The sequence below is a fragment of the Dermochelys coriacea genome, chromosome 4 (genome assembly GCF_009764565.3).
Source record: "Dermochelys coriacea isolate rDerCor1 chromosome 4, rDerCor1.pri.v4, whole genome shotgun sequence".
Classification (NCBI taxonomy): domain Eukaryota; kingdom Metazoa; phylum Chordata; order Testudines; family Dermochelyidae; genus Dermochelys; species Dermochelys coriacea.
This window is the reverse complement of record NC_050071.1, coordinates 141,640,392-141,664,220: the sequence shown is the minus strand read 5'-3', so window position 1 is coordinate 141,664,220 and position 23,829 is coordinate 141,640,392. Positions and strand designations below refer to the sequence as shown.

At 40.0% G+C, this 23,829-nt stretch overlaps 1 protein-coding gene and 1 long non-coding RNA gene across 8 annotated transcripts in view; both read right to left on the bottom strand.

The window, feature by feature from the left end:
- The window catches only part of EXOC6B (exocyst complex component 6B), a 456,300-nt gene that overhangs the window by 287,268 nt on the left and 145,203 nt on the right, over positions 1-23,829 (bottom strand). The window lies entirely within an intron of this gene.
- LOC122459766 lies at positions 742-8,830 on the bottom strand. The gene is made up of 3 exons (XR_006280656.1): positions 8,699-8,830; positions 1,004-1,009; positions 742-753 (listed from the first exon to the last, which is right to left on the bottom strand). It is a non-coding gene; the product is annotated as an uncharacterized LOC122459766 (long non-coding RNA).

The window sequence follows — 23,829 nt, the reverse complement described above, 5'->3', positions numbered from 1 at the left end:
TCACTTTTGGGATGAACACAAATGTAAGCCTAGAAGTATTTTGTTTGAGAAAGTAGCGAGAAGCAAAAATGCAGGGGGAGGAGGAAGGTCAGGAGTGGGGGACCAAAACCACATCTCATTCTTAACTATAATGTTTGCTACTGGGGAATAATGTAATAATACAACAATAAATATACGCCAAAGACAATCAAGGAAATACTTTCCAAGTAATCAAAACTCTGGTATGTTTGATTTTTCCCCCCCAAGGTCAGTCATCCTCAACTGAATCAGACTTTTGTTCATTTTCCCGTAACACAGCAAATTTAACTATCCAAGAATTTTCTAATGTCATCAAAATCCATAAACACGTTTTATTCTGTCCAGAAGAACATTGAACTTGGCGACATAAAAGTACCACAGCAGTGGCCCCAATTCAAGAAAAATCCTCTAAAAGAATCGAAATGTTTCCTAGGAATGAAATGAACTATGTCTGGAAAATGTGTGTCTAATCTAAATACATATATTCTCTCTTGCTGTATAATATTAATAATAATACATATAAAATACATTTGGTCTTTGAATTACTTTATATTAAATAACCTTCACATAATTCAGTGAAGGAGGCAAATTATCTGCATTTTACAGATAGACACGCTGAGGCACAAAGAGACTCCATAACCTACCCAAGGCCACATAACGAGTCTGATCAGAGCCAGGATCACAACACTGGAATTTCTGGCTCCCAAGCGCTCTTCAGACTTCATGTTATTTTTTCTAACATTGACAGAACTTGGTTCTTACCACAAAATGAGGAAAACACCATGATTAATAGATTCATTGATAGGTTTTAAGGCCATAGAGTCACAGATTTCAAGGTCAGAAGGGACCACTGATCAATCTAGTCTGACCTCCTGCATTACACAGGCTTTAGAACTTCCATGAATTAATTCCTGTTTGAACCCGAGCACATCCTCCATTATCAAATTTCTGTTCTCCAAATGCATAGTTACACTGATCAAGTCACACAAACCTTTTCTTTGATAAGTTAAATAGATTGAGTTCCTTGAGTCCATCACTACAAGGCGTGTTTTCCAAACCTTGTATCATTCTTGTTCAAGATCAAAGTTTAAATTTTCCTATCTTTGTAGAGCAATTTCATTGGTCAAGCTAGAAACATCTGTTCAACCTCAGAGGGAGCCAAGATTTCTATATAAGAGAATGATGTTAAGGAGGTATTATGCTGCTGAACTGCCTTTCAGATGAGAAACTAAGAGCTTAACTGCTTGTGGTTACTGAATATCTCATGATCACTTTCCATAAAGGTAGAAGGGAGGGACAGGTGAACTCTGGTGTCTGTCAAATTACAATTTAGACAACAAAGCTCTGCTTTTCTCACAACAGTGTAGTGGTTTGGAGTACAGAAGTAGTAGTACACCTCTGAAAGTTAGGACAGTCACACTCTGAGTTCCTCTCTCTCACTGGTCTTCACTTTGCATCTAGCTCTCACCTGTTGCTCCAAGTATCTGCTAGTATGCAGAAATGTCCCAAATCCCAGGACACTGCTTTGACTGGCAGACTAAATTAAGTAGAAGGCAGCTATGTGGGGAAATGCCTAGCCCCAGCATAGTAAGTCTGCTTTGACGGACCAGGTGGAGGAAACGTCTTAATGGTAGAAAGACACTGCAACACTGTATTATAGAATATGTAAGCTTGTGAAGGCACAAAAGACAGGCTATCCGCCGCAGCTACTGAAGTTCCCAGTCTCTGCAACCTTTCCTGCTACCAGTCTTTGACTTCAGCAGCTGAGAGAGTGAGATTGCCCCCCCCCCGTGCAACAATCTTCTCACTTAAAAAAACCTCATGCACAGGCATTCGCGCATCATTAACAAAGTCTCATGGCAATGGGGGAGTGGGGAAGTGACAGGTGTAAATGAACACTGCACCACAGTCACAAATCTGCATGCAAGTGAGCTGGCACACTGGTTGCTCAAAATGACACATTTTGAAATGCTTATCCGTGCTTATGCTGCAACCATGAACAGCACTGAAAAAATAAAAGAACAGTTCTATTCTGATTTGGATGATAATCAAATCTAAATCCAGTAAAGAAAAACTCATACTTCTGGGGGAAACTATAATGCCAGAGCTGGAAAAGAGCATGGCTTGGAGTGGTTTAATAAAGAACAATGGAGTCAGAAAAATGACCAACAACGGTCTGCTCCTACGCAGCAAGTGTGCCGAGTGCGAGTTCATTATTACCACCACAATCTTCAGGCAAGCCAAAAAATATAAAACTTTGTGAATACATTGAAGATCAAAGCATTGACACTTCATTGACTATATCACTGTAAAACAAAAGAGCAATAAGAGATATTAAGCTCACCAGAGCAAAGCGAGGAGCAAACTGTTGGACTGACCATGGGATGATCAAAACCATTTTCAATTAATGCTCTACCCTTTCAACAAAACAATGCTGAACAGATTAAATTGAAATTGAAAAAAAAAAAACGCACTTGAGACATCCATTTCATCAAGAAAACCATAGAGGAAAAATCTGATAGCAGTAAATCACCACCCAATAACTCACTCAAAAAATGGAATAAATGCAAGTCAGGGATCTTTCAAGCCTCAAAAGAAACTGAGCAAGAAATCAAAGACAGCACCAGAATTGGTTTGATGAAAATGATGATGAAATCAAAAAGATCCTTGAGGAAAAGAATGATGTGCTTATGTCTTAGCAAAACAACAAAGAATCATCATAAAAGAAAGACAAATTCAGGTATCTACAACCAAGGCTCAAAGATGGCTTCATGTTCTATAGAATAACTGGTGGGGAAAGGAAGCAGAAGAAAAAGAAATATAGCATTAAATCGATACTTAAAGTTGCCATTTATTGCTCATCAAAATCAGGACCAGCTCTACTAAAGAGTTTAGATGGATCTACCTTAATCAAGGACAACAGAGACAACTCTGAAAGATGGGTACAGCACTTTACTGAGCTTCTCAACCACCCTTCCTCAGTCAATCCATGGGTATTCCTCAGTCAATCCATACATGAGTTGGGATTCCCTCTGAGACTCCTTCCATTTGGCTTCCACAAGTCAGACCTACAACATGAAGAAACCACCTAGTTGTCTACCACTGAGGAAGTACAGAAAGTTATCAAACAAATGAAGCCAGATAAATCACCAGGCAAAGACAGCATGAAATCTTTAAACTTGCAGATCCCCAAACTAAACTATCTATATAAATAAGGATATCTGAAATCCTGAGAAATTCTCTCTATTTCCCAAAGATACAATCTTAGTTACACTACACAAAAATAAAGGCAACAGATTTGAGTATGGAATCTCTCTGCTATTTCCATAGGTCATAAAATCCTCATTCTGAAACAGTACAAGAGAAGCTTTTACCAGAGACTAAAGGCGGAGTTAGCTCCAACCTGAGCTAACAGACAATTTCCCTGTGAGAAATGCATTGAACTAAACATGGAACTGTATGCTGTCTTCATTGATCTAAAAAAAAGTGTTTGACACTGAGCAGAAATGGCCTCTGGAAAATTCTAGAAAAGTTTGGCTGCCCCACCAAATTTGTTAACATCACTTGTCAATTCCACTGGTCAAGTACTCTCAGAGCGTGGCCACTGGAAAGCATTCACGGTGTTTAATGGGGTGAAACAAGGCTGCATGTTGGCACCAGTCCTCTTCAGTCTCTCTCTCTCAGCTGTTCTGAATTATGTAACTGACAATCTTCCAAAGGGCATATGCATTAGATACAGAACTGATGCAATCTCCAAAGACGTATTGCAAAGACAAGTCCTTGGGGAGCTCATATGTGAAGCCCTTTTTGCAGATGACTGTAGTCTACTTAGTCACAGTGAAAGTGACCTATAGCCTATCCTTGACAGGTTCTCATAGGCAATTAAACACTTTGGACTCACCAACAGCCTGGAAAAAACTGAAGTCCTCTTTCAACCATCCCATCAACCACTAACTAAACATCACCATCAGTGGTACAAAATTAAAGAATATCAATCACTTTACATAACTAGGCAGTACAATCTCAACTGACAGATCCCTGGATCATAAAATATCAAACTGAATAGGAAAGGCAAGCCAGGCTTTTGGAAAACACAGGACACTAAATCAGCATACCATCAAAATGTCAACAAAACTGGTGATATACAATAGCAGTGATAAAATCCCTTTTATAAGGGTGCAAAACAAGGACAGTTTATTACAGACACATCAAGCAACTTGAAAAGTTTCACATGTGCTGTTTTGCTCTGTTCTGAAGATCTGCTGGCAACACAAAGTCTCAAACATTAACATCATAGAATATCAGGGTTGGAAGGGACCTCAGAAGGTCATCTAGTCCAACCCCCTGCTCAAACCAGGACCTAATCCCCATCTAAACATCAAGACAATGAGCATCAAAGATCAGCTTAGATGAGCAAATCACACTGTCAGAATAGGTGATGAGAGACTCCCCAGAAAAGTCCTCTATAGTGAGTTGAAACTTGGAAAGCGCAGGAAGGGTGGTCAATATAAACATGACACCCGTAAGCAGAAGCTCAACTCATGTGCCACAAATATTGATAACTTGGAAGACAAAGCCAAGAACAGACCTGAATGGAGAGCAACTATCAATAAAGGTTGTCAACACTTTGAGACAGAAACTGATAAAAAAAATGGCCAAGTGTTCGTGACCTTGCTCCTCATAGATCGGACTTCAGAGTCACAAGAGAACATTTGAGATACTGTGATGTCATCGTCAGATAGGACAGATACATGCAGTAGTCTACTTCAAAGCTGTAAAGAAGTGGCAGTGCTTTGAGAGGGGAAACTATATTTTAAAAAAAGACAAAATTAAGTGCAAGTCAAGTTTCCCAGGGGAAGCATCCCAAGCACTCCCCTTGCCACAAGGAGTAATTAGGTCCATCTCTTCCTATGTGATTTTGGCAAAAAGTAAACACACTGATTTGGGACACCCCTAGGGCCATTGAAATAAAGAGTCCATGTCAATCAGAGTACTGAATTCATGGACCATTGAGGCATTATTTGTATTGGACAGTCTCTCTAGTTCAAAGGATCTAGGGTTGTATTTCGGGTTGCTTTTAAAGTATGTAAGCAGATCTGCAACAGTAGTCCGCTGTAACCCCCTTGGAAAGGCCACGTTATCAACTTATCCACTGCATTTTTTTCAGTGCTGATTGGGAAACTCAAAGAGCATGATCATAAAATTCAAGAGCAGAGCTGTCCAGAACTTACAACATTAAGCACTTTATCAACAGGTAGCTACAGGCCCAAACAGTTCATGAAATTGGCACTAAAAAAAAAACTCTGCGACTTGCAAGCACCCACAATATTTTCTTGCACACTTATCTTCCTTGGTAGTGGAATAGAAATGGCTAGTCCCAGAGTACATAAACAGTAAACACAGGGAGTTGATCAGCTGTGCTCTCACTCTGCATACTAAGTAGCCAAAGGATGCAGTTGAACATAGGGCCCAATCAATCTGCACCCTGTATTACAGGAGAATGAATTAATCTTATTTCATAGTTCTTCATTTACTAATAATGAGACAATACAAACTGCAACAATAGCTCACTTAACTAGAGGCAGGCAGCTTTAACTGAACAACTGCTGACTATCATGTAGGAGATATTTGAAAAACTGGATTGTTGTTCAGGGAACAAGAATGAAGACATCACTCCAAACCTAAATCCAGACAAAAGAGGAAACAAAGTATTTTTTTCATTATTCAGCCTCTGGAGAGGTTCCAGACCGATTTTGATCTACTTTGCCCATATTTCTACCTTCAATAACAGAAAAGCATAAGTTCAAAAAACGTGACCGCAACTACAGTAAATTCAGTGTTTCAGTCATGATGCCTTTAGATTTTCAGTATGCAACATCCTCACGCCCCAAGGTATACGTGTAGACGGAAGGAAAAGGGGAGCATGCACAAGTTGTATAAGCAATCAAACAGCTTTTATCTTCCCTGTAGTTTCTCTTCCAAATCCTCAAGAGAAATTTCCTCCCCTCTCTGGCTACCCCCTGTAACATCTCGTATAAAATTTTTTTCCAAAATCCCTAATATGTCCCAAGAAAATGTTCCATGGATCATGAATTACATCCATCTTCCTGCAATATCAAGATACAAAAATGTCAACACTAGGCTTAAAACAACTGGATTTTAGGATCATCTGTATGGTTTATTCATCCCATTCCGTTACAAAACACGGCAGGATGACTTCCAGAGATCTACCTCCCTGAATGCAATGACCTGACCTATGCTTCACAGTTGGTCAGCAATTTTGATAAACAATAATGGTTTCCAATTGGTTTTATTGTGGTTTCCAACTGAAATATAATTTTCCATTCTTCAAAGAAACTAAACCTCCTTTGTGTTATGGCTATCCTTCAAGTTTTCACTAAATCCCGTTTCTACAGTAGCCCTTCTGTTACCACATCAGTCCTCCCGCTGCAGCAAAAAAATACTTTCCACTGCTATTTTTATCAAACCCTGGAAACAGAATAAAATGTCATTGTAAATAGAGAAACAGTATCTCTCTATTGGGGCCGCATAGGGATTAGTTCTTGGCCCTATACTATTTAACATTTTTATCAATGAGTTGGAAGAAAACAAAATCACCACTGAAAGTTTGCAGACAATGCAAAGATTGGGGAATAATAAATAACGAAGAAGACAGGTCACTGATACAAAGTCATCTGAATAGCTTGGTAAACTGGGCATAAGCAAACAACATGATTTTTAATATGGCTAAATATAAATGTATGCATCAAGGAACAAAGAATGTAGACCACGCTTAGAGGATGGGTGACTCTATCCTGGGAAGCAGTGACTTTGAAGAAGATGAGGAGGTGATGGTGGATAATCAGCTGAACCTGAGCTCCCAGATGAGATGTTGTAGCCACAATCTTTGGATGCATAAACAGAGGAATCTCAGGTAGGAGTAGAGAAGTTATTTTACCTCTGTATTTGGCACGGGTGCAACTGCTGGAATACTGCATCCAGTTCTTGTGTCCACATTGCAAGAAAAATATTGATAAATTGGAGAGGGTTCAGAGAAGAGCCACAAGAATGATTAAAGGATTAGAAAACATGCCTTGTGATAGATTCAAGGAGATCAATCTCTTCAGTTTAATAAAGAGAAGGTTAGTTGATTACAGACTATAAGTACCTGCATGAGAAATGAATATTTGATAAGGGCTCTGCAATCTAACACGATTCAACACTGGAAGTTGTAGCTAGAGAAAAATCAGACTAGAAATAGGATGTACATTTTTAATAGCAAGGGTGATTAACCATTGGAACAATTCCCCAAAGTGTTTGGTAGAGTCTTTATCACTGGTAGCTTCTAAATCAAGATTCAATGTTCTTCTAAACATTCATCTTCAAAAATTATTTTGGGGAAATTCTCTGGCTTATGTTATATAGGAGGTCAGACTAGATTTCACAATGGTCCCTTAGAGCCTTCTAATCTATGAATCTATACTACAAACTAAAATTGAAAATACATCTATCATACAGGAAGGACAAAATGTTAGGTAACATACCAAAGGCTTAAATCAATCAGCCTTGCAAAAATGGTCATGAAAATTTACCAACCAAGGAAAAATCCCTCTATACTTCCCTATTCTACACATGATGATGAAAGAACGTATTTTCACTGGGTTTTCCTAAAAGAAAAGGTTTGCCCCAGCAGAGTGAGCAAATAGAACACTGCAAGGCTGAATAAACAGCCTTCATATTTCACACCAGCATTTCTCAAATTACAGCTTGGGAAGTCCTTCCTTGCAGTCCACAAAACCATGATAACAGACAGAGAAAATCATAGGGAAATAGAGGATTGGGAAAAGGCCGAACAGATTCTCTCTCTCTTCCAAAGAGATTCACAGAACAAAAAGATTAAAAAACCAACAACAAAAAAAACCCAGTTCTCACCCCTACAATCACAGTAGGGAAAAAAAATCACATTAGAAGCACAATAACCCTGCCTTTTGACAACATCTAGCAGAATGAGGAACTAGGGCTGTCGATTAATCGCAGTTAACTCACACGATTAACTCAAAAATTAAACACGATTAATTGCAGTTTTAATCACTCTGTTAAACAATAGAATGCCAATTTAAATTTATTAAATATTTTGGATGTTTTCCTACATTTTCATATATATTGTATTCTCTGTTGATTGAAATCAAAGTATATATTTTTTAAAATTATGAACAAAAGAAATAGTATTTTTCAATTCATCTCATACAAGTATTGTAGTGACTGCAATCTTTGTCGTGAAAGTGCAACTTACAAAAGTAGATTTTTTTGTGTTACATAACTGCACTCAAAAAAAAAATGTAAAACTTCAGAGCCTACAAGTCCACTCAGACCTACTTCTTGTTCAGCCAATCGCTAAGACAAATAAGACTGTTTACTTGTTACTGTTTTGTAGCCAACATTGCAAGGTATTTACATGCCAGATATGCTAAACATGTCCCTTCATACTTCGGCCACCATTACAGAGGACATGCTTCCATACTGATGACACTCATTAAAAAAAATAATGAATTAATTAAAATTGTGACTGAACTCCTTGGGGGAGAATTGTATGTCCCCGCTCTGTTTTACATGCATTCTGATATATATTTAATGTTACAGCCATCTCGGATGATGACCCAGCACGTTGTTCATGTCAAACACTTTCACTGCGGATTTGACAAAACACAAAGAAGGTACCAATGTGAGATTTCTAAAGATAGCTACAGCACTCGACCCAAGATTTAAGAATCTGAAGTGCCTTCCAAAATCTGAGAGGGACGAGGTGTGGAGCATGCTTTCAGAAGTCTTAAAAGAACAACACTCTGATGAGGGAACTACAGAACCTGAACCACCAAACAAGAAATTAAGCCTTCCGCTGGCGGCATCTGATTCAGATACTGAAAATGAACGTGTGTCAGACTACATTGCTTTGGATTGTTATCAAGCAGAACCCATCATCAACATAGACGCATGTCCCCTGGATTGGTGGTTCAAGCATGAAGGGACATATGAATCTTTAGTGCATCTGGCACATAAATATCTTGCGACACCAGCTACAACAGTGCCATGAGAACGCCTGTTCTCACTTTCAGGTGACATTGTGAACAAGAAGCGGGCAACATTATCTCCTGCAAATGTAAACAAACTTGTTTGTCTGAGCAATTGGCTGAACAAGAAGTACGACTGAGTGGACTTGCAAGCTCTAAAATTTTACATTGTTTTATTTTTGAATGCAGGTTTTTTGGTACATAATTCTACATTGGTAAGTTCAATTTTCATGATAAAGAGATTGCACTACAGTATTTGTATTGGGTGAATTGAAAAATACTATTTCTTTTGTTTTTTATAGTGCAAATACTTGCAATAAAAAATAAATAAAAAGTGAGTACTCTACACTTTGTATTCTGTGTTGTAATTGAAATCTCTATATTTGAAAACGTAGAAAACATCCAAAAATGTTTAAATAAATGGTATTCTATTATTGTTTAATAGTACGACTAATCGCGATTTTTTAAATCGCTTAACAGCCCTATGAGGAATCTGTCGGTATTAGTGTAGTACAGTGAATAAATCATGCATCTTACTAGCTCAGAAGAACACAGACTGTCTGAAACAAATACAGCAGCAGAAGCAACTCTGTAGCAGAAGGGAAATTTTATGGCTGGGATTTAGCAACACACCTGCTCGCTAAGTCACTAGAAATACATTACCTCAGTATGCTTCTGGCTCCCCATTGAACAGAGAGCCCAGCTCATGCTGCCTTTCAAATTTCTGCATGGGATTGGCCCAAGCTACCAAGAGGCCCCTCTCCTTCTTTGACAACTATTTCATGGTGCAGATTCGCTCCACTGCTAAAATGATGCTGCCAGCAAGACTTGTATCCACAGGAGACAGACCCTTTCACAGACGTGAGACCAAAACTATGGAACTCAACACCAGACAAAATAAAAACCACCACCATTCAAAACCAAATGCAAAACCCATCTCTTCAACTTAGCGTGTCTGCAATAACCCACTTAAACAGAGGAGTATTCACTTTTTATATGTAGTTTGGTTTTTTTAAAGTCTCAAAAATAGATTTAAGCTAGTTCCTGCCAGCAGAGGTGGAAGAGATTTTTATATATTTTTGTTCTTACTTCTCATGCAAGATACTCAGATACCATAGGGATGGGGGACCAGATAGAAAACCTCTGGGTAAGACAGGGGGCATTTTCTGTCCATATGTGCAAGGATTTGGAAGTTGATTTTAAAGATGCATGATTGCAAAGCAACGGGCCTCATTTGTGGTTGCAGATATCAAGGAGATATACAGTTCATGTTAAAGTTTCACTTTCTTGTCAACCAGTTAGCCAGTTTAATAATAATGGGGATCCTCCAGATGGTTTATTAAGATAACAGAATAGTCAACACAATCCGTTTCACCATAAATCTGAAATGCTACACACAACTTCAACAGTAGCTCTAAATGAAAAGGCATACAAGGAACTAACATACCGCCACAAAAAGCTGAACGAAGGGTATGTCTACACTACTACTGGGACAGCACTTGTTGCAATATCTGGGCTAGCTCCCTAAAAACAGCAGTGTAGTTGTGATGGCATTAGTGGCAGCACAGGCTAGCTGCCCAAGTGTGTACCTAGCCACACAAGCATGTATAGCTGGGATTGTACTTGGAAGGCTAGCTTGTGTTGCTGCAGCCACACTGCTATTTTTAGCAAACTACCTCAATCACAGCTAGCTCAGGTATGCCTACACAAGCTGCAATCAGACTACCCAACTGTTGTGTAGACAGATCCTCTGAATTCAGCGATACAAACTACATTTAGGGGGCAACAAGGATTTCTTGAGTACTATTCCTGCATTGGACACTGACTGATTACGTGGCCTTGGACTTTAAAATGCAGATAAAAACTTCCCTTCCTAGTGTAACACAGGGATATACAGAAGGAACTAGGTTAATTCTTGCTCAGTGCTTTAAAGATGGAAAGTGCTGCATAAACAAGTACTATGACTATACACTATTTAAAAGCAAAACAATTCCCCCCATCCCTCCACTTTCTGGGATGGGATGGTCCAAAGAAGTTTTTTATTCTTAATACCACTGTATATACAGGGAGATTTATATTAAAAACCTAACTTATGGGAGGAATCCTTAGTCACTGACTGGTACACAGGAAGGAAAGACAAGGGAAGAGGTGGGCATTCAAATAGGTAAGTCCTCATAATAAAGTAACTTAACAATCACATGCAGAAAGTTTTGAGACACAGTGTGGGTATTTAACCTTTCCATTCTCTCAGTGAGCCAGGTCTCCCATGCTCACGTTGCTCCACCCTTGCTGCCATGGACCGCTGCCTCCTCCACTAGGGTCAGAAAGGGCAATGAACACAGTGGGTTCATTACCAGAGCACCGGTGCTTCCTGCTGGTTCTACTCCGTGGCCGCGCGAGAAAGAGAGAACACTGCCCTGGTTAACAAGCCACTTGTGAGCCACTACTAGGAGAGAGTGTGGGTATTGTGGACCATGAACAAGACAGGTGGTTCTAATCATTGCTCTCCTATCCTAAACAGAGTAAAACCTACATTTTACATAAAAAGAACAGGTCATTAATAGATACACGATGGCCAAGGAGAGGAAGGATAAAAACAACAATAAAGATCATGCAGTACCTCAATAAGGCACATATATATTAATAGTTCCACTATTTTATTTCGGCAAGATGACAAAAGGAAGTTTTTAGGAGGGAACTGAAGGAGCGAGAGAGAAAAATTGACAAAGGTTTAGAGATGGTGTTCCATAAAGGAGGGACATCATCAAGGTTATTCAACAGAGTTAGTGTGGGGAGATGAAAGCCTGGTGAAGAGAAGAGCCTGGAGGAATTTGAAAAGACTGTGAGAGACCAACATGAATGTTCATAAACTATATGGAGATGGTTAGATGGAAGATGCTACAGATATACAAGGTATTTTACTACTTGCCTCTCTCACTGGGGTGTAGAAAAGAGATGCATTTGGAAAGTGAAAAGTACTATAACAATGCTAAGTAATAAGAACAGGAGTGCTTGTGGCAATTTAAAGACTAACAAATTTATTAGAGCATAAGCTTTCGTGGGCTACAGCCCACTTCATCAGATGCATAGAATGGAACATATAGTAAGAAGATAGATAGATATGTGTATGTATGTATGTGTATATATATATATATTATACAGAGAACATGAAAAGGTGGAGTAAGAGGCTAATTAATTAAGATGAGCTATTATCAGCAGGAGAAAAAAAACTTTTGTAGTGATAATCAAGATGGCCCATTTAGACAGTTGACAAGAAGGTGTGAAGATACTTAACATGGGGAAATAGATTCAATATGTGTAATGACCCAGCCTCTCCCAGTCTCTATTCAAACCCAAGTTAATGGTATCTAGTTTGCATATTAATTCAAGCTCAGCAGTTTCTTGTTGGAATCTGTTTTTGAAGCTTTTCTGTTGCAAAATTGCCATCTTTAAATCTGTTACTGAGTGGCCAAAGAGGTTGAAGTGCTCTCCTACCGGTTTTTGAATGTTATGATTCCTGATGTCAGATTTGTGTCCATTTATTCTTTTGCATAGAGACTGTCCGGTTTGGCCAATGTACATGGCAGAGGGGCACTGCTGGCACATGATGGCATATATCACATTGGTAGATGTGCAGGTGAACCAACCCCGATGGTGTGGCTAACGAGATTAGGTCCTATGAGGGTGTCACCTAATCATATTGAAACCTGTGTGTGTACATCTTCTTACTATATGTTCCATTCTATGCATCCGATGAAGGTGAGCTGTAGCCCACGAAAGCTTATGCTCAAATAAATATGTTAGTCTTTAAGGTGTCACAAGTACTCGTTCTTTTTGCGGATACTGACTAACACGGCTGCTACTCTGAAACCAATGCTAAGTAATATTACTCCTTGGTTTAGTAATTTTAAATATATGCAATGCACTCCCGCTACAAAATATATTGAACCATCCATCTTCTAGGCAATGCTACATCAGTGACAGAGCATGTTTGATGTCTTACAAAGCACTAAGTGCTAGGTGTTATTAGCTATGCATAGCAATTTACTAGAACATCATAATTAGCACTCACATTGCTATTTCAGTTTTTCAAACACTTCACAAACGTTCATTAATCCTCCCTATGAGCTAAGGATTGGACACATTTTCAAGCTGGAGCAGCTGAGGCAGAGTGAAAAAAGTTTTGTGCACGACCACACAATAGTTTCCTGGTCTCTAGCGCCATTCCCCAGCCTCCAGGCTACACTGATGAACAGCAGCTTCAAATTACAGCCAAAAAATTAACTTCCGAGTCACAGTATTAGAGATTTACAAAGAGATCCATGCTTTATAGGGTAAGTCAGCCCTCTCCAAGAAGTTCTTCAATCTTTAAAATGGATCTGTTCTGTTAACGTATCATCAGCTGTCTCAGAAGTCTGCTCAGCTTGGTTTGATTGTTGAAAACTTCTACGCTACGAACTGCAAGTTATTACATAATCAGACAGGATCCTTTGATGTGGCATCAGCAAAGGGGGCCCCATCTAACGAGAAGAGCATTTAAAGCATTTTAGGTTTTCAGGGTCTTGAAATCAAATACAGAAAGAATTTGTGTTTTCAGTTTAGCCCGAACTCTCAGCAACTTGAGAAGACAATCCCCACATGGAGAGATGGGCAACTTTATACGCTTGGCAGCTGAAGAAAATGTGATCTGTAGAAACACTTATGTCTTTTATAAAGGTTCTGGGCAGTGAATGAATTTTCTTCTTTTTTCCTTTACTTCTGAACAAACATGTAAGCAGACAAACTCGCTATTCAAGACTAAAAAAATTATCGTGTTTCTCCTGTGCTTGCTGTTGCTTCCACTTATGCCTCAATTCCCTCCTTTTCTCTTTCCCTATGAAGCAAGGATCTTTTTGTAAATCTCTAATACTGTCCTAAAACATAAGAGGTTTGGATCTAGAGGTTTATCTCTAGACAATTTTGCTACGGGGAAGAGAGGAAAAGGATGGAAGTAACAAACTTTGCTCGTAATTAACAAACACTCAGTGCCGCTGTTCATATATACACTGGTGCACGTTGAATATGTGAATGGATGTATATTCCAATTAACACACCTATATATTTGTAAAGACACGTGAAAACTGTATATTTGATTTAAATATGGTTTTAAACAGAACAGGGATTGCGTCTAGCAGACTGGAGTCCTTAGCCTTATAGTACAAAAAAACCCACAGCATTTTACATATATCCACAAATTAAACCTCACTATATGCCTGTGAAACAGTAAATATTAGCCCGCTTTTACAGGTGAGGAAATCGTGGCAAGGAGAGGGATTACGTGACTTTCCAAAGCTACCCATTAAGTCAGCGTTAGAGCCGGGACTACAAGGCACAAGCACTGGAATATACAGCTTTCCTTTCAAGTACCGGGTTAAACATTAGTGAGGAAACCTATTAGAGGTAATTTTATCCAAGTCCTTTTCCTTCCCTCAAAAGAAAGTCTCTAAAGGATTGCTCCAAACAGTATATTTTACAGTTGTGGAATTGAGTACCACAATCGTATAAGGATAGTGGGTTACTTGTAAAATGCTATACAGACTGAGGAGACAATACATCAGCAATGTTGATACAAAAAAAAGACCGTTTCGCTGCAAGGCTCATCTCACATCCGTCATTGGCATGCAGGCAAATGTAGTCTAGTAGACAGTGCACTGGACTAGAAGTCAGGAGACCTGGGTTCCAGTCCCGGCTCTGTTAGTAACTTGTGAGAGTTGGGGGAAGTCACTTCAACTGTCTGAGAATGTTACTTCTCTCCTAGTCTTTATCATTCTATTTAGACTGTTAACAGTTTGGGGCAAAAAGAAAAGGAGTACTTGTGGCACCTTAGAGACTAACAAATTTATTTGAGCATAAGCTTTCGTGAGCTACAGCTCACTTCATTGGATGCATTGCGAATACAGCCTAACACGGCTGCTACTCTGAAACCTGTCATTAGTTTGGGGCAGGGACTATCTTCTCAGCAGGTGTTTGTACATTACCTAGCACAGTGAGATTCTGATTGGGGTCTCTTGGCTCAGCTGTAACATAAATAAGCCATGATATTTGGGTGAACGCTACTCTACATATGCAGCATTGTGCTGAGTGTGTCAATTACCACCAACAACTAAATTAATAAGCCACCATCCACAAAGTTAAAAAGAACACCACTAGGGTTTCTGGAATCACGTTTACCAGCATCATTTAACACCCCAAGCAGTTGGCTGGTGGGAAGTTCACCAGGAGTTTAAAACAAAAATGGGGGGGTGGGGGGAGGAAATGGGAGGACGTGCCTCTTTCGCTCATGTCCACTGGCAGAAAGTTAAATGGCTTTGCAATTCCACCAGATGGAGCAATTTACTTGGCTTTAAAAAAGGGACCCATAGCCATCAAACCAGCACAGAGAAATACAGCCACCCCAGTCGGACCTACAACTCTTCATCACTCCTTTCCCCAAAGATGTGCTCAGGTTTCGACGTCAGGGCTGGTCCCAGATGATCTCCGGATAGAAGTCAGGGTTCCTGACTGTACCCACAGCCAGTAATCTGGTGACCAACCAACCAAACTGGTCAACATCAAGGCAGAGGGTTTTACAGTGTTATTGACCAACAGGCTAAGTGATACGCAATGGTTTCATGAGAGAACCAGCCTGTGTGCCTGGATGGGTCACAACCTCACGTCCTCAACCTGCCTGCCATGTGTTAGGTTCTCTTATTACTTCTCTGTCCACCTCAACCTTTATTCAGTTCTTGCTGTTACTGTATACGGCTTCTCATTCTCTCCCTCTCCATTGGAGGGACCCCAGGACTGAATCTGATCTCTGTTGGAGCTGGTATGTAGTTTCCCATAGTTTTCTGCACCTAATTTGGCCCTCCACTATGGATTTGCCCCACAAGCAGATTCTGCTTTCTTCTGCGACACTGCACATCTACATAGCCACTTTTCATTATTACGTCCAAATAGATAGTCCCCTACCAAAAATCCATGATCCAGTGGAAGAAATAACGTGAGTTGTCCCATCAGCATGCACATGCTGAGGGAGCTTAACGCCTACTGGTGTTGAAAGGGGAAGGCTTCACTCATCTTTTGCAACTCATTTATTATTTTTGCATTCTGGCAGCACAAAGGCCCAATTTACTAGCCCTAGCAATTGTAGGTGCATGTGTAATGACTGCCAGTGTGGCACCTCATAAGTGGACACAAGCACCTAGGGCTGACTCCCACTAAAGGGAACACAAAGACAGCACCCAGGTTCCCACCACAGTATGACTTACCAGCACATGAGAGTCTGCATCAAGTTCTGCCAAAACCTCCGGCCCGGTTTAGCTTCGCAGCTGGGGCCAAGTAGAACCCCATACCACATGCATCTTTATTTACATCCTGGCATTTGGCAAAGGCCAAAAATACTTCCTAGCAATTAAAACATCTCCTAGACATCCCTACAGGCCTAATTCCCCACACCGAAATCCAAATACCCAAATTGGAAAAAATAAAGAAAAAGAACTACGCTGATTACCTGCCAGTAACCTCAAGAGTGGGAAAGTCAAGCCGTTCAGAATCTATGTTACCATCTGGCTACCACATAGTATCTGGGAAAATATTATTGTTCTAACTGAGTTTGATTTACTTGTCAAGTTAATTGTTTCAGTATTAATTAAATGTGCCTCTCTGCAGCTGCAGAGAAAGCTCACATGGATAATGTACCGATCACATAGTATACACCTCCCTTCAACCACCAGAACCAGGGTCACATTATCCCCTGGGTAGTTTAGAAATATTTAATTTTAAGATTTAAAAAATTTGATACCTCTGCAGTACCCATTTACTCTAGGGTGAATTAGGCACAGGACACACTTTCAAAATAAATACACATTTCAAGAAGCATAAGCGTTTCCTTACTAAAAATTCAGTGCAAGAGTCGCTATTGCAGATTTGGTTCAGTTATATCCAAGTATAACATTAACGGACAACACCATTTGGCACTCACAGTGCTTTTCATCTGTCGATCTCAAAGCACTTTACAAAGTCACTGCCTCAGGGGGAAATTTTCTTCCAGCACTGAGGAAAGCAGCATATTTCCCGAGGGTACAGATTCCACACTCACTCTGTTATATAAAAAGAGAGACAGACAGAGAGTCTAAAGCAATTCCTTCCTCTGGGTTTCCCAATATGTTCTGGTTTTGTCTTCCAGACTTTTAAACTCTATGGCACATTAAATAGTAACCAGAAGAAACCCATTGAGTTTTTTCTGAAATACTAACACACTCTAAAAATACTGAAGACACTCAAGAAAGCTACAAAAGATTTTATAAAATCAGACACATGCTATGTGATTCACTTCATAATCAGTTAAATTAGTAAATTAGTTAAATAAACTATTTATATAAAGTATTTTTCAATTCACCTCATACAAGCACTGTAGTGCAATCTCTTTATTGTGAAAATGCAATTTATAAACGTAGAATTTTGTTTTTTACATAATGCACTCAAACAAAACAATGCAAAACTTTAGAGTCTACAAGTCGAAGCATGAAGGAACATATGAATGTTTAGCATATCATGTAAACACCTTGCAATGCTGGCTACAACAGTGCCATGTGAACGCTTGTTCTCACTTTCAGGTGACATTGTAAACAAGAAGCAGGCATCATTATCTCCTGCAAATGTAAACAAACTCGTTTGAGTGATTGGCTGAACAAGATGTAGGACTGAATGGACTTATATGAGGTGAAATGAAAAAATACGATTTCCTTTTTCTTTTTTACAGTGCAAGTATTTATAAAAAATAAAATCAAATGAGTACTGTACACTATATTCTCTGTTGTAATTGAAATCAATATATTTGAAAATTTAAAAAAACATTCAAAAATATTTGTAATAAATATTAAATTGGTGTGATTAAAACTGCAATTAATTATGACTTTTTAAAATCTAGTTAATTTTTTTTGCATTAATCGCATGCATTAACTGCAATTAATTGACAGCCCTAATACATACACATATATACATATGATTTTTCACTATGTGGACATATACTAATTTATTTGCTTTTTTCAAGCCCCTACCCTATAATGAAATTTCAACCAGCCAATCTGAATGTCCTTAGAATACACTATTCTGATGTTCAGGTCTTTTAAAAATTGACCAAATTCTAAGTTGTTGGTTTTTTTTTTTTGTTTTTTTTTTTTACTTTACTTCCACAATTTTCTATCGTTTTGATACAACAAACTGACAACCTCTTTCAGAAAAATAAATTTGGTGTAGAAGTTTAAATTCCTCAATTTTAAATACTAGAAATGATGGAACAAAATCAAGACTATGCTCCCTCGACCACATTTCACCCTCTTCCTTTTGTTCTGTATTCAATTTATGACCACTGTATTTGGATTGGAATAACCTGTGTTACTAAATAATGGAAAGGGTTCACAGCTCCTTCAAACTGCTTTTGATCTTTTCCTTGCCTGGTTCTACTTCTTTGTTATTAATTATATCAAGCCAGTTTTCCATTGACACTACAGGCTGATTACATTACCATTTCAATACCCAAGTATCTCCAAAACCTGTAAGTTTACTGACTTTTCATAAAGTCCCATGCTATGTACGTTTGCGCTGTGTTTTGATCAAAGTCATCCTCATGCTCAGAGCAAATTTCAACACTTATGGAAGTTGGACTCTCTTACCAAGCTTAAATCTTTGCCTTTCATCACTAACTGCTCTTTGGAATTTTTTGGGTTTGATCAGACGCTGCTCCTAAGTAAATCTGATGTTACAAAGCTGCTTGAATGCCTGGGACAGACACTTATAATCATCGCAAATGTGTTTAACTATGACATTGAAAATGTCTCAGTTGGAGATCAAACTCAATGTTCTGTTCTACCACTCAAATAGACACATTAGATCTTGAAGAATCTAAAGAAGCAAATTTACTGCAATTTTTCAGATGTGTAAATTCTATTTTCTTAATTAAAAACTTTTGACAGTGTTTGTGTTTTACTTAGGAAGAATTAGCTATTTTCATGACTTTAGTCCACTCAATTTTCTCTCTCGCCCCTTCTTTAAACTTCAGGCCTGCTGAGCAAGATGAATTCACACAATGAAATTCTGTAATCACTCAGCAGTAATCATGGATTTTCAGTATTGATCAAAGGTTTCAAATTTACTATGATTAGCACAAGAAACAACCACCTAGTGAATTCAGCACTGTACAGACTGAAAAATAAGATGAGCTAGCCAGACACTTTACCAGATGCCCTGCTCAACCTTCCAAAAATTTCTGAATTCTAACAAACTGGACCTGAACTGGCAGCAGGGGAAGACCCTGACTCCTAAAGTTCCTTCCAGTTGAAACACCCTCTGCAATCAGGATACCTCGATATTTTTTCTTTAAATTACAGATTGTGTTAAATATATGTAGAGAAAAAAAGCACACCAATTTATCCTACTGTAGAACATGGGAATTCCTCCGAATGAAACAAACACGGCTGCTACTTTGAAACACGTCTTTGGATGTCAATTTCCAGCTTTGTTCTGGCTCATCCTTTTGTCTTCAGAGTGGGCTGGATCTCCAGCCCTCATTATCTGAAGAAAGGACATTTTCAGGTAAGCACAAATACAATATTCCTATTGATTGTGCTGCAGCCCACAGATCCATTATTTGAAAGTCAAGATATGATTCAATGTAACACCCAGGCTTTAGGTTATGGTCCTGCCTGTTTCCACGCAGAAAGATGTTGAGCTGTTTATTAGCTTGTGTGGGGTATAGATGAAGCAGATGGAAATGGTTTTTTTGGTCTTAGGTTTAAGTCTCCAATGTTTACAGTAGCAGGCAATCTCTTTCATATCTGCCTTCAGGATTTCTTCTAGGTGACAAATCCCAGTCCTGAACTGTCAGACAAATGTTATTTGCATCGATAAATGCCTGGCAGTGGTGTTGGGAAGGGAATTTGTGAATGGCTTATGAAGTGTTGCTGCTACAACTGAGCCCTTACGCGGGCCATTTTTTTTAAACCACCTTCAGAGGCTTTTTCGTTTGTCATGTAAAACTTGGAAACTGAGGCCTCTCAGCAACAGCCCTACAACCATCACAACCCTACTTCAGTAGGGCCAATTACAGTTTGTGTAGTAGGCCTGTACACCAGATTGTGTCATATGCAGCAGTAAGATGTAGGAATACTGGCATGTCTTCTGTGTGGTGTGGAAGTCACTCGATGCAGATGGTGAGTGCCCACATTGATCATCGATATTGTGATTTATTCTGAACCTTGCTTGATCTATACTCAGGACAGCATTGCCCATGGAGGCAATTTTTTCAAGGTAAGCCTTTCAAGTAATTTGCAAAGAGATGGGGTGGTAACTTGTTGCAAGTCAGTGGTCCCTCTCAGCTTCTGGTAGGGCTATTACTTTTGGTCTGTGCAACAGCTTAGGTATTTTATTCTCCTAAATGACTCAAGATAGAAGGATGGCTAGCAACTGTCTGTTAGTTTTTTCAAGGTTCTTTAGGAATTTGGCAAATGCTATCAAGCCCACAGGCTTTACCTGGGCACTAAGGCATAGAGAAAACTTCTACAAATAAATGGCACTGGCTAAAAGCTGGACGACAAATATGTAAAATTTGGAAATTTATATAAAGATGGCCTAGGAGATTCCCCTACGAAGAGGGTGACTTCTCTGCCCTAAGACTATCTATGCTCCTAAAAACTGGATTTGATGCTTAGCAGAAGGAAGACTATTTCTTGAATGTACTTCAGAAATCAATGCTACGACAGCTGTAAGGATTACTTGTCAATTAAAAGTACAATACTGGGTCTCATCAGAGAAAGTGCCCATCGTCAAAACCTTGTCTAATTGGAGATAGTAACCATCAGGAGGTCTCCTTTAATGCACAGGAAGTATATTGTGAGTTCAATCTGGGTAGTGCTGAAAGGAGTAGAAAACAATTTCCAGATGGTGCTCTCTGTCCTTCTGCGGCAGGAATAAGGGTTGCAGAGGTAAGGAAGCATTTAATGTTGGGATTGGTACAAAACCTCCTTTTCTTGAACACAGAATCATAGAAATGTATGGCTGGAAAGGACCTCGGGAAGTTATCAGGTCCAGCCCAGTATATTGTGGCAAGACCAAACTGACCACAAACTACAGAGACTTGACCTTTTTGCTTGGACACTCTTATATACCCACATTAAGGCCCTCCTGGAGGAACTCAGTTGTTTCACTTGTTTAACATGGTAGTTAAGACACACCAGCCAGTAGAATAAATTCTATTTTGTCAACTTCTATTTTAGGATCCATGAGATGATAATCACTTCATCCAAGTATCCATTTTGAACCTGTCTGGCCCTGGATGTTTTTTGCAATAGCAGACCTCTTCTGGTGAAACAGAAGCATCAGAAGGTCTGATGATAATCAGGCCTGAGAACCACAGCTGCTATAACCAGAAAGGTGTAACTAGTATAACTGCATCTTTTTCCTTCCCATCTTTTGTATGGGCCTGGGAAGCAGTGAAAAAGCTGAGAAGGCATACAGCATCAACACGGACAAACTTCAAGAGAGGTCATTCACCACCTCAAATCCTGGGTACTGAGAAACGTGGAAGCCACAGGGCACTCGGATTCAGAGTCCAATGTCCAACCCACCACATTGATTTATGAGAGGATATTTCTGGATATTTCCACTCTGCTTAATCCAGCTTCTGCCATGTGAGCCATGGTGTTCCTACCCCTCACTAGGCAGAACACAGACAGGAAATTTTGCTCTGCCCAATAGAGGCTGAGTTTCTCTGGAGTAGGGCCGATTGTCTTCTTTCTAGCTTGTTTATATTTATGAAAACCCCATCAATTTGCCACAACCAGAACAAGTTTTATCTGTGGAAGGAACAGTGTTCCAGCCAGTGGATGCTGTGTTCTCTCTCTTTATGGTACCCATTCCCTGGATGGCACTGGAACCTGAATGAGACCCCTCCATTAACCAAGCTGGCATTTGACAAAGATCTATCTGCCTGGTTCACTAATGGGTGGAACGCTTCAAATAATCTGATTTTCTGCATTCACGCTGCCAATGGAAGCAATAGGGTGAGATGCAGAGAGGAACAACAGGAATTATTGGATAGGTCTCAGAGGAACTCTGGGTCATTATAGCTAATCTTGGCAGAATTCTATTTTTTTTTCCAACTTCAACAATTAATATCGATTTTTAACTATTTCTATTTGTAACTATTTATTTTTACAATTGCTGGAAATTAAGATCAGATGAGGCTTGGGGTTTGGGCAGTGCTGACAGCGGGGCTGCAGAGAGTTCCCAGCACTGACAGCAGGGTTGACGAGGTCTCCCTGCATGGTCAAGAACCCAAGACATCTGGGTGAAGGCATGGAGGAAGCTGCAGTCCTGACCCCGAAAAGCAAAGATCCCCCCAACCAGGGCTGCAAGAAGGAGGATGAGTGCCAGACCACTGCTGAACAATTCCTGCCCGGGGGGGGGAAGGGGGCCTAAACATCCCTGGCTGGTGAGTGAGCGGGCTCATGACAGTGGAGTTGCAGAGAGCTCCCTGCATCACTGCAGGGTGGCGATACCGAATTCTTGTAGGCACAAGGTGTAAGGGGCAGCTATAGTCCAGGCAAGACAGAGCAGAGACCCCAGCACCAGGATGGCAAGGAGAATGACAACAAGTCCCCACTCACAGGGGCGGCCACTCCACTAGTGAATGGCTCTATTGCCAGGCAGGAGTCATTCAACTGAGGGTGGCCTCTCCTGCTCAACACTGTCCTCTTTACAGCGCTGGCCTGGGGCTCTCTGCTCTGCCGGCCAGAACCATAGCCTTCTCCTCACTTGCGCCTGCAGAAATTCACCATCCCCGGCCTCACGGCCATGCAGGGAGCCCTCTGCAGATCCCCTGTCACGGCCCTGCTCACTCACTCTGTTGGCAGCGGGCTCCCTACGCGGCCGCAGGACCAGAGACACCCAATCCCTGCAGGCACCAGGTGCGGTGGGGGAAGCTGCACTCACAGTTACCTATGGATATTTTTTTCCATCGATTTCTGTGTGTCCGCTGAAACAGATGTTCTCCAAAATCTATTGATTTAAATCAAATCCTTCCCTAATTATAGCGTGTCCCTGGATGAGATCAGCATTCTTGATAGACTCCAACAAGCAGATTTTTGTGTTTCTGTGACATCACTTTTCTTTTATAGCCATCTTTATCCTTTGTTAACAGTCTGCTGAGACAAGACCCTGTAACCAAAATATTCATCCTCAGCCCAGGCCTAAGATTGAACTTGCCTAGCACCATATGTCTGTCTGTCATGAATCCAAGACACTCCAGAAACTGGTTTAGCTTTTTCTCAGTACAAAGCATGGATCAGAAAAATTGTACAGAAAAAAGAGATGAAAGTGAAAAAGAGACAAAAGTGAAATCAGGAACTCGTTCATATAGGACCCAGTTCTGTTGATTCCTAAATCCCTCAGGCTAGGAACAGGATGGGGAATGGGTTGTATCATTCCATTCTAAATGATAGATGGTTTCATTTATATCCTGGCATGTCCGCAGGTCATCTGAGAGTGGGAATGGGACAAAGCTTTTCCAGTGCTTCTTGCACAATTCCAGACAGGACCTCAACCATGGACAATGTTCAGTAACCTCATTTTGACCAGAGCTGTTTGCTCCCAAACTGAAAAAGCTTTCCACCGACTGGGGGGGGGGGGGGGTTTCTAACTCCAGAAAGGGCTAGTTGGGAGTCAG